Source organism: Pseudophryne corroboree, chromosome 1 (assembly GCF_028390025.1).
Source record: "Pseudophryne corroboree isolate aPseCor3 chromosome 1, aPseCor3.hap2, whole genome shotgun sequence".
NCBI classification, from domain to species: domain Eukaryota; kingdom Metazoa; phylum Chordata; class Amphibia; order Anura; family Myobatrachidae; genus Pseudophryne; species Pseudophryne corroboree.
The window spans coordinates 398284719-398299351 of record NC_086444.1 but is presented as its reverse complement, the minus strand read 5'-3'; the positions used below and the strand labels follow the sequence as shown (position 1 = coordinate 398299351).

At 41.8% G+C, this 14633-nt stretch overlaps 1 protein-coding gene and 1 long non-coding RNA gene across 4 annotated transcripts in view; one reads left to right on the top strand and one right to left on the bottom strand.

Annotated features, from left to right (window-relative positions):
• The window catches only part of LOC134887451 (uncharacterized), a 197206-nt gene that overhangs the window by 77419 nt on the left and 105154 nt on the right, over nucleotides 1-14633 (bottom strand). The window lies entirely within an intron of this gene.
• Nucleotides 5823-14633, top strand: part of MYO18B (myosin XVIIIB) — a 1127577-nt gene continuing 1118766 nt past the window's right edge. For all 3 annotated transcript variants that reach the window (XM_063913212.1, XM_063913213.1, XM_063913208.1), the window contains exon 1: nucleotides 5823-5983. The gene's annotated coding sequence lies outside the window, so the exon portion shown is untranslated. The remainder of the gene's footprint in view (nucleotides 5984-14633) is intronic.

Genomic DNA, 14633 nt, shown 5'->3' with positions numbered 1-14633 from the left:
TTCCAGTTTGGTTCCTTGTTAATTATAGGTTTGGATATAGATTTTCACAAATGGAAGTGTAATACACATCTATAGAAGTAATAGCACAAAGAGCTCAGACAGCAATCTGCCTTGCTTTGATGGCAGATCTATAGACAATCTGTAACTTTTACTGGCAGGGATGCGGTTAAGAAGAAGTAAGAAGATGATTGACTGACACAAATGCTTGAGCTCATATTGCACAACATAATCATTTCATACAGCAAACCTAGCACTTAATTAGGCAAAGCATAACGTTAATTGCATTTACAATATAACAAGTATCATGAACTACTGGCTGAACATTCACCATAAAGATATCAAAACAGCACTTACTGTAGTGTACAAGCACTATTCATTGACTTTTTATAATTAATCATTTTGGTATTTTCACATGCTTATTATTGTAGCATTTCTTTATTTTGGTTTTCTTAAATTTGCTTTGTTACCTATAATCATTCAACAAAATATAACTTCAGCAGAGAAAAAATATGTATAGAAATAATGACTTTCTCTCTCTACAGCAGAACATATGAAAACATGATGAATAAAACTATGAAATATATGAACGGTATGGACTGTTATAGTAGTACCAAGAATCATAGGGACATCATGTTGACACTATAGGCTTGTACCTATATGTAGAATCTTGATATATTCAGTTGATAGGAGGTATATTAATGCACAGTTGCTCTTTATTTACTCCCTCCTCAGAATCAGGCCCATTGTCAGTTGGGCAACATTTTAATTGGATCTAAATGATTTATAGCATACACTGGGACTAATTGAATTAGAAAATAAATATTGTTATTACATCCCACTGTGGTTCTTAGGGGGCAATTCAATTAGACCTATTAATTTCACATAGGTGATAAAGGTACAGTAGGTAGCCTCAAGCTTTAATGTCTGTGGCTATTCAATTAGAGACCCTTTTTTTCTCCACATTATATTAATCTGTTTTCAGACATTAACCCAGTGGTTCCCAAACTTTTTTGTGTTATGGCTCCCTAGAGTATCAGAATTTTATTCACGGCACCCCCATGCCAAAGTTTCTTATTGAAAAATTCGGAAAAAAATATTAAATTACGCAAACTGTGTTTATATGTCATCCTTAGGTTCAGTTATGTGGTGAGGTACAAGATTTACTTCCGTTTGTTCACATATTTTATGATTGGAAGCTACCAGCACTAGTTTTGTCTATTACATTGACTTTAATTAATTTGAATTGGTCCTGGACCACCAACCCAGGGCACCCCAGCAAGTGTCCCGAGGCACCCCGGGTGCCATGGCACACAGTTTGAGAACCACTGCATTAACCCATAGAATCTGGAATAAGTTCCCGGACCTGTGTGTTAAGGCTGTTGCGCCCCAAAACGGGATAATTATCAGGGATTTGTTTTCGGGTCTGAACAGACCAGGCCTGTTAGGTGCAACATACGGGCTGCATTAGGGGACTAATTGAATAGCCCCAGAGGATTACTTAACCCATTGTAAATTACTGTGGCTTTTAACAAATTCCCCCCTAAGACAGCTGACTAATATTATCCACACAAGTGTCACCACACTTGCAGTCGGAAATTACAGTAAAGTAAAAAATACTTGCTGCTCCTTATTATTGTTTCCCTCATCATTTTATATCCCCTGTATTTTAATATTGTTCTTAAAAGTGTATTTTATTATTTATTATGCTCAAACAACATAAGGATACTGCAATTGACGATCCCTAGGAACTGCTGCAAAAGGAATAGCTAAGAAGCAACAGTTGAGGATTACATACTTATTATGGAAAGAGGAATTATTGGAGACAGAGGGCCTGAGTCAGAGATGAATGCTAACACATGCGCAGTTGCAATCCCGTACGCAGTGGATGGGCAAAGCTATGCTAATGCTGCTGCCTGGCAGCATTAGCTGACCAGACTATGCTCCATCTCTGAACTCACTAACACTCCTTTCCCCCTCTCAGATCACAACCTTATCACCTGCATGCTCTCCTCTGTTAATTCAAACCCTGTGTTGCGGAAGTTCTCCAATCTTCCTCAAACTCGCAGAAATATTAACACAATTAATCTTCAAGAACTTTCCACTTCACTCCAACAACTGCTTTCACCTATTTCTGCATTCACCTCTCCTGAGATGGCTGTATCACACCTTAATGAGACTCTAGAACTAGCCCTTGATGAACGTCAGTGGCGTAAATCTCGTATTTCAAGTGACTTCCTCACATATAAGACAGTCTACCATTCTTATAAAAATGCCCTGGACACTGCCAAACAAACATATTTCCAAACTCTTATCTCTGCTCAAGCCTCTAACCCCAAACGACTCTTTAATACATTTAAATCACTTCTGAATCCTCCCGCACCTACCCCACCAGCCACTATCAAGGCACAGGATCTTGCTTCCTACTTCAAGGAGAAGATTGATAAGATCCGAGATGAAATGGTATGCTCTTCGGCAGCCAGTGACCTGCTCCGTTCTTTACCTGAACCCTCTGTCACTCTTTCTTCATTTGATCCCACAAATGAAGATGAAGTATCATCACTCTTCTCATCCTGCTTCTCTACTACCTCTCCTCTTGATCCTTTACCCTCACAAATAAGTAAAGCTCTGTCTCTGGTGCTCATCCCTACCTTAACTAACATCTGTAATCTCTCTCTCTCTACTGGTATTTTTCCTTCACTCTTCAAGCATGCAGTGATTACTCCCATTTAAAAAAAACAAAATTCTGACCCTAATGCTCTCTCAAACTACCGCCATATCTCTCAGCTCCCTTGTCTCTCTAAGCTACTTGAGAGACTTGCCTACACTCGACTCACACACTTTCTTAACTCATACACTTTGTTGGACCCACTTCAGTCAGGCTTCCGTTCCCAACATTCCACAGAGACAGCACTGACTAAAGTGGTTAATGATTTGGTCACTACAAAGTCTAAAGGCCACTACTCACTACTTATTCTTCTAGATCTATCTGCTGCATTTGACACTGTAGACCACTCTCTTCTCATACAGACACTACAATCCCTAGGTCTTAAAGACACAGCCCTTTCTTGGTTCCTATCGTACCTATCTAATCGCTCCTTCAGTGTTCGCTTCTCTGAATCTACCTCCTCTTCGCTACCTCTTTCAGTTGGAGTACCGCAAGGCTCAGTCTTGGGTCCTCTGCTTTTCTCTATCTATTCCTCATCTCTTGGTAAACTAATCAGCTCTTTTGGTTTTCAGTATCATCTGTACGCAGATGATATTCAAATCTACCTATCCTCCCCTGACCTGTCCCTATCTGTACTGGACCGTGTCACTGAATGCCTTTCTGCCATCTCATCCTGGATGACATCTCGCCACCTCAAACTTAATATTTCAAAGACAGAGTTAATTATATTTCCACTGGCCAATAGTAGGTACCAACCTGATATCTCTATCACTGTTGAAAACTCGACTATCTACCCTACCCCACAAGCTCGCTGCCTAGGTGTCATCCTTGACTCTGATCTGTCCTTTGTTCCCCACATTCAATCTGTCTCAAGATCATGTTACAAGCATCTAAAAAACATATCCAAAATACGACCATACCTTACACAAGACACTGCTAAAACTCTAATCCACGCTCTCATTATCTCCCGCATTGATTATTGCAATAGTCTCCTAACTGGTCTTCCCAAAACGAGACTCTCACCACTACAATCCATTCTGAATGCAGCGGCGAGGCTTATCTTCCTCGCTAGACGTTCATCGTCTGCAGATCCACTCTGTCAGTCCCTCCATTGGTTACCTGTACTCTACCGCATTCAATATAAAATACTTTTACTCACACACAAGGCCATTAACCAAACTACACCAACGTACATCACTTCGCTTATCACAAAATATCTCCCAACCCGACCTCTTCGCTCTTCACAAGACCTGCGTCTCTCATCCACACTCATTACTCGCTCCCACTCACGACTGCAGGACTTTCATCGGGCTGCACCCACTCTGTGGAATGCCCTACCACGCACAATAAGACTCTCCTCTAGTCTCCAAACCTTCAAGCGTTCCCTCAAAACTCACCTCTTTAGGCAAGCGTATCAAATTCCTTAACCGCCCACATAACTTTCATAAACCTTCCTATCAAATTACATCCACTCTGTACAGTCCACACATATCCTCACATGTCTTTTCATTCTATGCAATAGATAGCACCTTTCCTTGTGTACATATGCCTATTTCCCTATAGATTGTAAGCTTGCGAGCAGGGCCTTCCTACCTCTATGACTGTTATCACCCAGTTTGTTATTGTTATTTCAAATTGTAAAGCGCAACGGAATTTGCTGCGCTATATAAGAAACTGTTAATAAATAAATAATAATAATGCCCACCGCCGCATTGCAGCTTTCTGCAACTGCATATACATATGCAGCATCGGGCTCCGATCATGAAAGCATTGACTCTCTGAGTGGGATTATGATCACTCAGAATAGTCCAGAGATATGAGATGCCTGCACCATTTGATCTGCGTAAAGGATCGCAGTGACAGCCTGAGACACACCCAGTTACCTCCCACAAAACAGTCCATTCCTGTATTCACTAGCAAATGAATCCTCACTGCGAGCGATTACAGTAGTGGACTTTGGCGCACAAGCTCTGCGATCGCGGCACATGTGCAGTTGACTGATAATCACTCAGCTCTGTAAATATGGGCATAGCGTACAACTCAGAACCAAACTTACCCATAAGCTTTCATCTGATGATAAGTGCACTATCCAGGGGGTTGGAAGCTCATGTTTAGTGATCAACTGTGTTAAAATGTCTTTTACTGGGATTATTGGGACTGTAGCTGTCATTTTATTCATTTATCGGATTGTATTGAAATCATTTTGATCTACTGTTGTTATGGCTCTTTCCACCTTACTTACTATGTGATCATTGGTATGCAGTATGGTAGTAAGCAGTGTAATATTCATCATTATGCTATTGACTATATTGAGTTTTGGTTATGCCATTTATATATTGTGGGAAAGGGAACATTTTATTTGAAGTGGAACTGACATTACGTGAAACTACGATAGTAATACTATTACTAAAGCATCACAAACAAGCACTTCTGAAGCAATAATGATATGATTATTAAATGTTTGTACATGAAAAGACAGAAGGATTTGAGCAAGCCTACATCCACAGAAGGTCTTTGGTTATTTCTCCAAGATGTTGGAACAACCTCCCTGCCCATTTTTAAAAAATAAACTAACACTTTTTTTTTTAAGCATTCTTACTTTGCAGCATTTTTTCCACACCTGCCTAAAACTTTTGCACAGTACTGTATATTATAGTTCTAGTTCTATTTTTTAGTGTAACAATACAAACTCAGACAAAATACAACTTAATGTGTAAAATAAATATACACTGCAAAATAAGTTGTAGCCACTTTTATATCAATTTGTCAAATAATTATTTACAGATCACAAAAACGCCCCAAAATATTTTTGTACTAAAACAAATACATGTAACTGCTCTTAAATTGTCCCTCCTACAGTCGGTGATAGACTTTCAAGTACAAATTACACCATAAGTAACAAGTCATTGTTCATATATAGTACATTTACTGCGACTACAATGCTATAATACTAAGCTATTGACCTATGTGTTGTGTTTATTTTTCTGCCATATTCTTTGAGAGAACTGGTTCTGATAAACCCGGCTCACAGCAAGTCCTGTTAAAATAACTTGTCTCCCTCCCCCAGACCATAAGCTGTTGTAGATATTTATAGTCATGACTTATGTGCACTCAGCTGTCCCCATCACACTCCAGATATTTAGGAGAAAAAAGGGGAAGGATCAAGCTGTAAAGAGTCCCAGGGTTCCCAACCTAGTCACTCTCCTGCTGCCTGCTCTTTCTGTTGTGTAGGACCTATAGCTGCTTCTGTCCCATAGGATCCTTGGCTTCGAGGATTATAACCTGCTGCTGAGCCAAGACTGGGACCTTAATAAAGAGGTAGAGTAATGGGTTCTCATGGCTTTCTGTATGTCCATAGTGTGTGAAAGTTACAGTATGACACCAGACCATAGTCATACAAATATACGGCACACTTGCAGTTTATGGAACACTGTAATTAAAGATGGATGGCTTGCAATGAAAGTGTATGCATTTATTTTTAGAGGAATCTGCAACTGTGTCATAATAGCGTTTTAGGCCCTGGTCCCAAATTAACTCTGTCGAGGACTATTGTGAAACATACTGTGGTTTGTATGCATACTATTGTATATACGATGGACTGTGTGCATACATTTATATAACATGCTGTGGTTTGTGTGCATACTATTGTATTACATACTATGGCTTCTGTGCATACTATACATACTATAGTTTTTTTGTTTACATATTGTTGCATAACATACTATGGTTTGTGTGCATACTGTTGTATAACATACTATGGTTTGTGTGCATACTGTTGTATAACATACTATGGTTTGTGTGCATACTGTTGTATAAGCAATTAAGCATACTATGGTTTGTGTGCATACTGTTCTGTCACATACTATGGTTTGTGTGCATACTGTTGTGTTACATGCTATGGTTTGTGTGAATACTATGGTATAACATGTTATGGTTTGTGTGCATACTTTTGTATTATGATTTGTGTGCATACTGTTGTATAAACATACTATAGTTTGTGTGAATGAATACTATGATATAACATACTATGGTCTGGGTGCATACTGTTATATTACATACAATGATTTGTGTGCTGCTGCTCTTCTCAGAGGAAAAATGTGCCACTTTTGTATAATTTGTTATTGCTTAGGCAGGGAATAATATCAATGTGTAGGAAAGCCAGGAATAAAAAAGTATATGCAAGGAATGCAAGCTTTCAGATTAGACCAGGACGGTTTATCTGTGATGAAGGGCTGGCAGTGATTTGGACCTGGAATTTTGTCATTATTGATCTAACTGTGAATGGTTTTGGTCCTTCTTTTATATAACTGTTGCTGTAGTTCTGTTCCCTAAATAAATGCGCCATTTTTTACATTTATGCTGCTGTTTATTTAACTTTATGATTAAAATCTATTGAATTCAAACAGTTAATAAAAATATGAAAGCCTAAGATTAGAAAATGGTTACTTCCTGTTGAATATTTTATTACAAGAATTCTTAACAAAGTATTGGGGGTATATTACTAAAGGTCTTTTTTTTTGTCATTTGCTTTTTCTTTATCAATTTAAAATAGATTAGAAAAATCGACCTTTAGTAAATATACCTCTTGGTATCTGATTGGATGTAGCACTTTTTAATAACAAAGCATATTTGCATACAATTGCATGAACATGGCAGCAACTTTTACGGCCATTTTCTTTTAGCTCTTAGGGATGTTCTTTTTCTATCTCCTCAAAAATAGGCCATAGGTGTTTATTTTCCATCTGGCCGCATCTAGTAATGGTGGAAAATCAGACGGGCATTTTTCCCACCTGTACCTGGTGTCTTTCTAAACAAAAATAAAAAATTGATGCGACTCCGTTGGTACTCAATGAAAATAAGATTGTCATAGGCACTTGTGAGTGTTTTTTTTTTTTTAAAAACCGTTGTAGTGAGTGGAGCTTCAAATCATTTCAGAGACAAATAATGCTGGTCAGGATGTGGAATTAAACTCATATACTTGTTACATGCCAACGGTATCACCTCAGAATGTGCTCTATACAGAGAACACTTCAGAGACTATATTTAGAGAACACAGAATTAAGAAGCTCAGCACGTAGACCTGTCTCATCTCCTCTCGCAGCTTCTCAATTGTGACAGACAATATTTGCATAAGTGCTGTGAAATCAGTGCACAATTCACACTGTATACCTCTTGCAGATAATAAATAATACAGGGCCAGTTATCCTGTCTAAGGATTCCAGTATAGACCAGGTGGGATAGTTAATATAACACCCTACTGTAAATTATACACGTAAACAAAAAATGGGTAGTCAGCGTTACACCCTGCGAGAAATGCTTAAATAAAAAACAAAACCAATTACCTAGGCATGGAGAAATTGGGTGAGCTAGTTACTACTATCAGAAACACACAATGTATACTTTGACAGCTACTGTACAACAGACTTATAATGTGTCTACTGCCATCACTGCCCAGAGTGCAGGGCTCGAGGGGCATCACTGTCACTGCCCCATGGCCCTTGCTGCTGGGCAGAAGAGTGTTTGGAACAGCACCCTGAGGTCCCTGACAATGCTGCAGTACTCAGCAGAGCGTAAAAAGGATGCAGAGCCATCCGGACATCGCTACGCTTTCTCCAGCCGGTGGCCCCCATCTACCAACATGTTGTCATGGGTTTGGGGGCACGGCTGGCACAGGGCAGCCGTGAGCCCTATTCCAGCTATGAGAACAATTCAGTTTATGGCTCATCCAGTCAATGTCAAATATCGTTATAATGGGAAATGTAAAACTCAATTTACCATGATAATAACCTTATCATACAGTTGCATTATCTTTATTTTAAATCACACATTTCTTAGCAGTCAACCCAGTGAACCCGGCATGTCTCATATTGCAGTCAGACACCTTCCACATGGAGTTATTTGCTCCTGCATAGGTAGCATGCCACAGTAATTCTGCTGACTACAATATAATGTATGAAACTAGGTGCAATTGTCCGTTTATAACTATTGCAACTAGGCAGATCTATGTAGTGTGCAGCCACACATCCAATCCCCTGCAGCTGCACACTACACGGATCTGCTCAGCCTCAATGACAGTTATAAGTAGCTTCATGTATGGCCTAATTCAGAAGTGGATGCAATGCTGTTGTTTGCGCAGTTGGACAATGTTTTTTCTATTGTGCATGCGTCAGAATCGCAGTGCACATGTGCCGCAGTGGTCTTGTGCGAGAAGAGTGATTAATAGCTTTATCAGTGATGGTGAATAGTTTCAACTGTATCCTGAGGGGTATATGCAGAGCCGGCCATAGGCATAGGCAAACTAGGCAATTGCCTAGGGCATTTGATATGCCTAGGGGCATCAACAGCTTCTGCTGATTAAAATGATATGCAGCATGCCTATATTCTGTGTGTAGCATTTCATATGCAGATACAGCCACAGTCTCACACAGTATATAGGCATGCTGCATATCATTTTAATCAGTAGAAGCTGCTTGTGCATCCTAGCCACATAGCAATGCAAATAAGATGCATTTCAATTAAAAAAAGGTGCCAGATGTTAGCATTGAGGCAATATTTATGAGGACACATCTGTATCCAAGCAGAGGCAGAGGTCACAGTGTTAGTGGCAGTGTGAGTGTTGTGTGCATGTGAGTGGGTTGGTTGTGCAGTAGTGTTCGGAATATGTGTAAGGAGCATTATGTGTGTCATGTAAAAATGCATAATTAATGTGCAACATATGTGTAAGGGGCACTATGCGTGTCATTATGTGTATAAGGGCATTAATAATGTGCGGCTTATGTGTAAGGGACATTATGTGTATAAGGGCATTAATAAAGGTTGTCATAATGTGTAAGGTGCATTATGTTTATAAGGACATTAATAATGTGTCTCATATGTGTAAGGGGCATTACTGTGTGGAATTATGTGCATAAATGCATTACTAATGTGTGGCATTATGTGTATAAGGTGCTCTACTATGTGGCATTGCGTATAGAAAGGGCACTACTGTGTTGTCTAATGTGAATAAAGAGCAATAGGGTGTGATGTAATGTGAATAAGGGGCTCTACTGTGAGTAGTAACGTTTATAAGGTAAAGTGATACTACTGTGGGATGTAATATGAATTATGAACACTATCGCAAGATCAAATGTGAATTAAGTTGTGTGGCGTAATTGGAATTGGGGTTACTATTGTGTGGCCATGCCCCTTGCCAGCAAAAACACACCCCTTTTTGGGCTGTGTGCCAAATGTGCAAACTGTTCCTATTTAAAATATAGGGGGTACAAACACCAAAATAAGGACTGCTATGGGTGAAGGGTGATGGTGCTGGGAAAGAGGTGCAAGGTCAGAGGCGGAACCAGCAGTGGTGCTAGGGGGCACCAGCCAAAATCTTGCCTAGGGCATCATATTGGTTAGGGCCGGCTCTGGGTATATGCTGTGAGAGCGGAGAGCTGCAGCATCAATGATAGATTGGAGAGTTGGCATAGAGGAAGATCAGAATTCTGTCACTTGGTGAAAGGGGTTTAGTGGCATCTGGCATGAGGGGGTATACTGAATAGAAGAAATGTGGGGAGAAAGAGACATATTGGAAAAGCTGAGTGTTATCAGCGTAAAGATGGTATTGGAGGCAGAAGGAGCTGATAAGATTTCCAAGGAAGGATGTATAGAGAGAGATGTGGGCCAAGGACAGACCCTTGTGACCCCTATATGTAGAAGAAATAATGTGAGGAAGACTTATATAGATATTGCAATTCTGTGCGTTGTTACTTTCATGACATTCTGAGTATCTGAAAATAATACTTAAGTCACAGAGGTCCAAGATGGCTTCTAATATCTTTAATAAATTGCAGTGGGGTTATATTATTTTGTATAACATATTTCACAATCAGTCCTGATGGCATGATATGCTGATTATGAGAAGTGATATAAGAAGCCACTATTTAAGAGAAATCACTGGTTACAGGAAATCATACTTCTAGTGCAGTGGTTCTCAACCTCGGTTCTGAGGTACCCCCAACAATTCATGTTTTCCAGGTCACCTAGCAGTTGAACAGGTGTATTCATTACTCACTGACACATTTTAAAAGAACCACAGGTGGAGCAAATTATTTCACTCGCAATCCTGTGAGGAGACCTGGAAAACATGAACTACTGGGGGTACTTCAGGACCGCGGTTGGGAACCACTAGAATCTAGTGCATACTGAATGGTGTTTTCTGTAGCTTTTCACCTTCATATTGATTTTCAGCTAATGGCACTCTATGGGATGCTTACAATCAGAGCCGGCCCTAGGCATAGGCAAACTAGGCAATTGCCTAGGGCATTTCATATGCCTAGGCGCACAAGCAGCTTCTGCTGATTAAAATGATATGCGGCATGTCTGTATTCTGTGTGCAACTGCGGCTATATCTGCCTACGAAATGCTACGTTACAGTGTATTAGCGGAAATCACTGTAATGTAGCATTTCATATGCAGATACAGCCACAGACGCACACAGAATATAGGCGTGCTGCATATCATTTTAATCAGCAGAAGCTGCTTGTGCATCCTAGCCACATAATCATGCAAATAAGATGCATTTTCGTCGAAAAAGTAGCACAACGTTACCAGAGCTGCCAGCTGAATCAGGCATCTCCTGCTGCATGGCGTATTGAGGCAAGATGTATGAGGACACATCTGTATCCAAGCAGAGGCAGAGGTTACAGTGTTAGCAGCCATGTGAGTGCTGTTGGGATGATTGTGCAGTAGTGTTCGGCATATGTGTAAGGGGCATTGAATGTGTCATGTGTATAAATGCATTAATAATGTGCGGCATATGTGTAAGGGGCATTATGTGTGTCATTATGTGTATAAGAGCATTAATAATGTACGGCATATGTGTAAGAGACATTAATGTTCATAAGGGCTTTGATAAATGTTGACATAACGTGTAAGGTGCATTATGTTTAAAAGGAAATTAATAATGTGTGTCATATGTGTATGGGGCATTACTGTGCGGTATTATGTGTATACATTCATTACTAATGTGTGGCATTATGTATATAAGGTGTTTTACTGCTCTACTCAGGATAATGTATAGAAAAGGCACTACTGTGTGGTCTAATGTGAATAAAGAGCAATATAATGTGGTGTGATGTAAATAAGGAGCAATTTAATGTAATGTGAATAAGGGGCACTACTGTGAGGAGTAACATATATAAGGTAAAGTGGTACTACTGTGTGATATAAAGTGAATAAGGGACACTGTCACATGATAAATGTGAATAAATTTGCACTACTGTGTGGCTTAATTTGAATTGGTGGTACTATTGTGTAGCCATACCCCTTCCCAGCAAGAAGACGCCCTTTTTTTGAGCTGTGCGCCAAATGTGCACACTGTTCCTATTTAAAAAATAGGGGGTAGGAGAACCAAAATGAGGACTGCTATAGGTGAGGGGTGATGGTGCTGGGAAAGGGATGCTGGGTCAGAGGCGGAGCTAGCGGCGGTGCCAGGGGGCACCAGCCAAAATCTTGCCTAGGGCATCATATTGGCTAGGGCCGGTTCTGCTTATAAGCCGCAGTTTAAAGATGATTTAATACAGTGCATCAGTTCTGTCATTCCGATTGATTCAGCTGAGCTCATATGCTTGAAAGTTCATTTATTAGTGGTGTCTTGGGGCTGAATTGCCAACCTATGCTTATTTTAATAGCACTATAATTTAAATTATTGTAAGCTTTACAATTTACAGAACATACAGTGACTGTATATAATAACCACATATGTATCCTCTGCACCAGAAACAGCTGTGGCTTTTGGAATCCATATGGTTCTCTGACAGGTGCTGCTTAACAGCCCAGTTCCTAAAATAAAACATAGAAACCATACTATCCTGTTTTGCCTTTAGGCTAACTACTGTATTATAATGAGTTTACCTGATATTTGCACTGGTGTTTATATCTCCATGTTACTTGTATACATCGCGGCTGTTGTGTTTGTGTGTCAGTGTCTCTAGAATGTAAGCTGTCACAAGCAGTGTCATCTATACACTATGGGCCTGATACAGAGTTGCATGCTATACTCAGGGGTTAAAGTGAGCCAGAACGGGGCGGAACTGCGTTCCATCAGTTCCACTTGGAGACGGAACGCAGTTCCGCCTCCTCCGGCTCACCTAACCTGATGTCCCGGCGCTGCAGGGAAATGCCGGGCACCTGCTGAGATTGTGTTACCAGCGGGCGCCTGGCTCCCTCTCCACAGCGTCAGCCGGAGGCAGGAGCTCACTACTGAGCTCCGGCTTTGTCAGTGCGCGCTATGGGAGAGACGTCATGACGTCTCTCTCATTGTGCCGAGAAGCGGACGCCAAGAGGAATGCGGCGGGAGCGGGGCTTGGTGAGTATGGTGTCCCCCTCCCTCCCATATGTGTACTAGCGGCGCTTTTACTGGGGGGCAAGCTACTGGGGGCAAACTACTGGGGCTTTACTACTGGGGGGCTTTACTACTGGGGGCAAACTACAAGGGTGCAAGCTACAAAGGGGCATTACTACAGGGGCATTACTGCAAGGGGGCAAACTAAAGGGGGCTAAACTACTGGTGGCATTAATACTTGGGGTCATTACTACTTGAGGTCATTACTACTGGGGGCTAAACTACAAGGGGGCATAACTACAGGAGCTAAACTACCGGGGGCATAACTACAAGGGGCAAACTACTGGGGGCATTACTAATGGGGGCTATCTACTGGGGGCAAACTACATGGGGCTAAACTACAGGGGCTAAACATCTGGTGGCACAACTGCAAGGTGCATTACCACTGGGGGCTAAACTATAGGGAACAGGGTTAAACTACATGGGGCAAACTACATGAGGGCTAAACTACTGGGGGTATTACCACTGGGAGGCTAAACTAAAGGGGGGAGTAAACTACTGGGGTTGTAACTGCAGGGGCATTACCAGTGGGGGCATAACTACTGGGGCTAAACTACAGGGGGCTAAACGACTGGTGGCATTACTACAGGCAACATTACTACTGGGGGCAATACTACACAGGGGCATTACAATTAAGGGCATTACTGATGGGGTGCACTACTAATGAGGGCATTGTAAACAGGGCACTTCATAAGGGGCACCACTCCTGGGGACATAAGGGGCACTACTATTGTGGGCATTGCATAAGGGGCACTACTACTGTGGGCATTGTATAAGGGGTGCTACTGCTGTGGGCATTACTGTATGTGTATTACGGAGTGCTACCAGTGCTCGAAGTGGGCCGGTATACAACGGTATGGTATACTGGCACTTCTTTGAGCACTGCAGGACTGACAAAGAAGCTGAGCTCCCGGTCCGCCCTCCGTCCCTCCGCCCCTACCATTGCCGCCACACTGGAAGCCCTGGTTCCAGATTCCCAGCTGCAGGGGATCAGGGACCATGCCGGCTTTATTATCCCTGCCGCCGCATAGAGCTCTTGTGACTGCGGCACTACTAGTTCAAATCTGTCGCTGACTGGCTGCCAGTCCGCGGCAGATTTTAAATATTAAGCCGTGGTCACAGGAGCTCAATGCTGCGGCAGAGATAATAAAGCCAGCCTGGTCCCAGATCCGCTGCAGCCACCCTCAGCCTCCTCTGCCGTCCTGCCCTCGGACCTCTGCACGCCCACAGCCTCCTCCTCCGCACTATCTCCGAGGCCCACAGCCTCCTCCACCCCGCGCCTACCACATCTACTCATCCACCGCACCGCAGACCACCGCCGCTGCTAAACAGGTAATCTTACCCTGCTGCCTTTCTCTCTCCATAGTCCCTACTGTATGCCCTTGCTGTCCCTCTCTCTGTCACTCTCCCTGTCCCTGCTGTCACTCTCCCTGTTCCTGCTGCCACTCTCCCTGTCCCTGCTGTCACTCTCCCTGTCCCTCTGTCACTCTATAATGTGAATTTCGGCTCATACCGTGTGCTATAATGTGAATTTCAGGTCATACCGTGTGCTATAATGTGAATTTCGGGTCATACTGTTTGCTATAA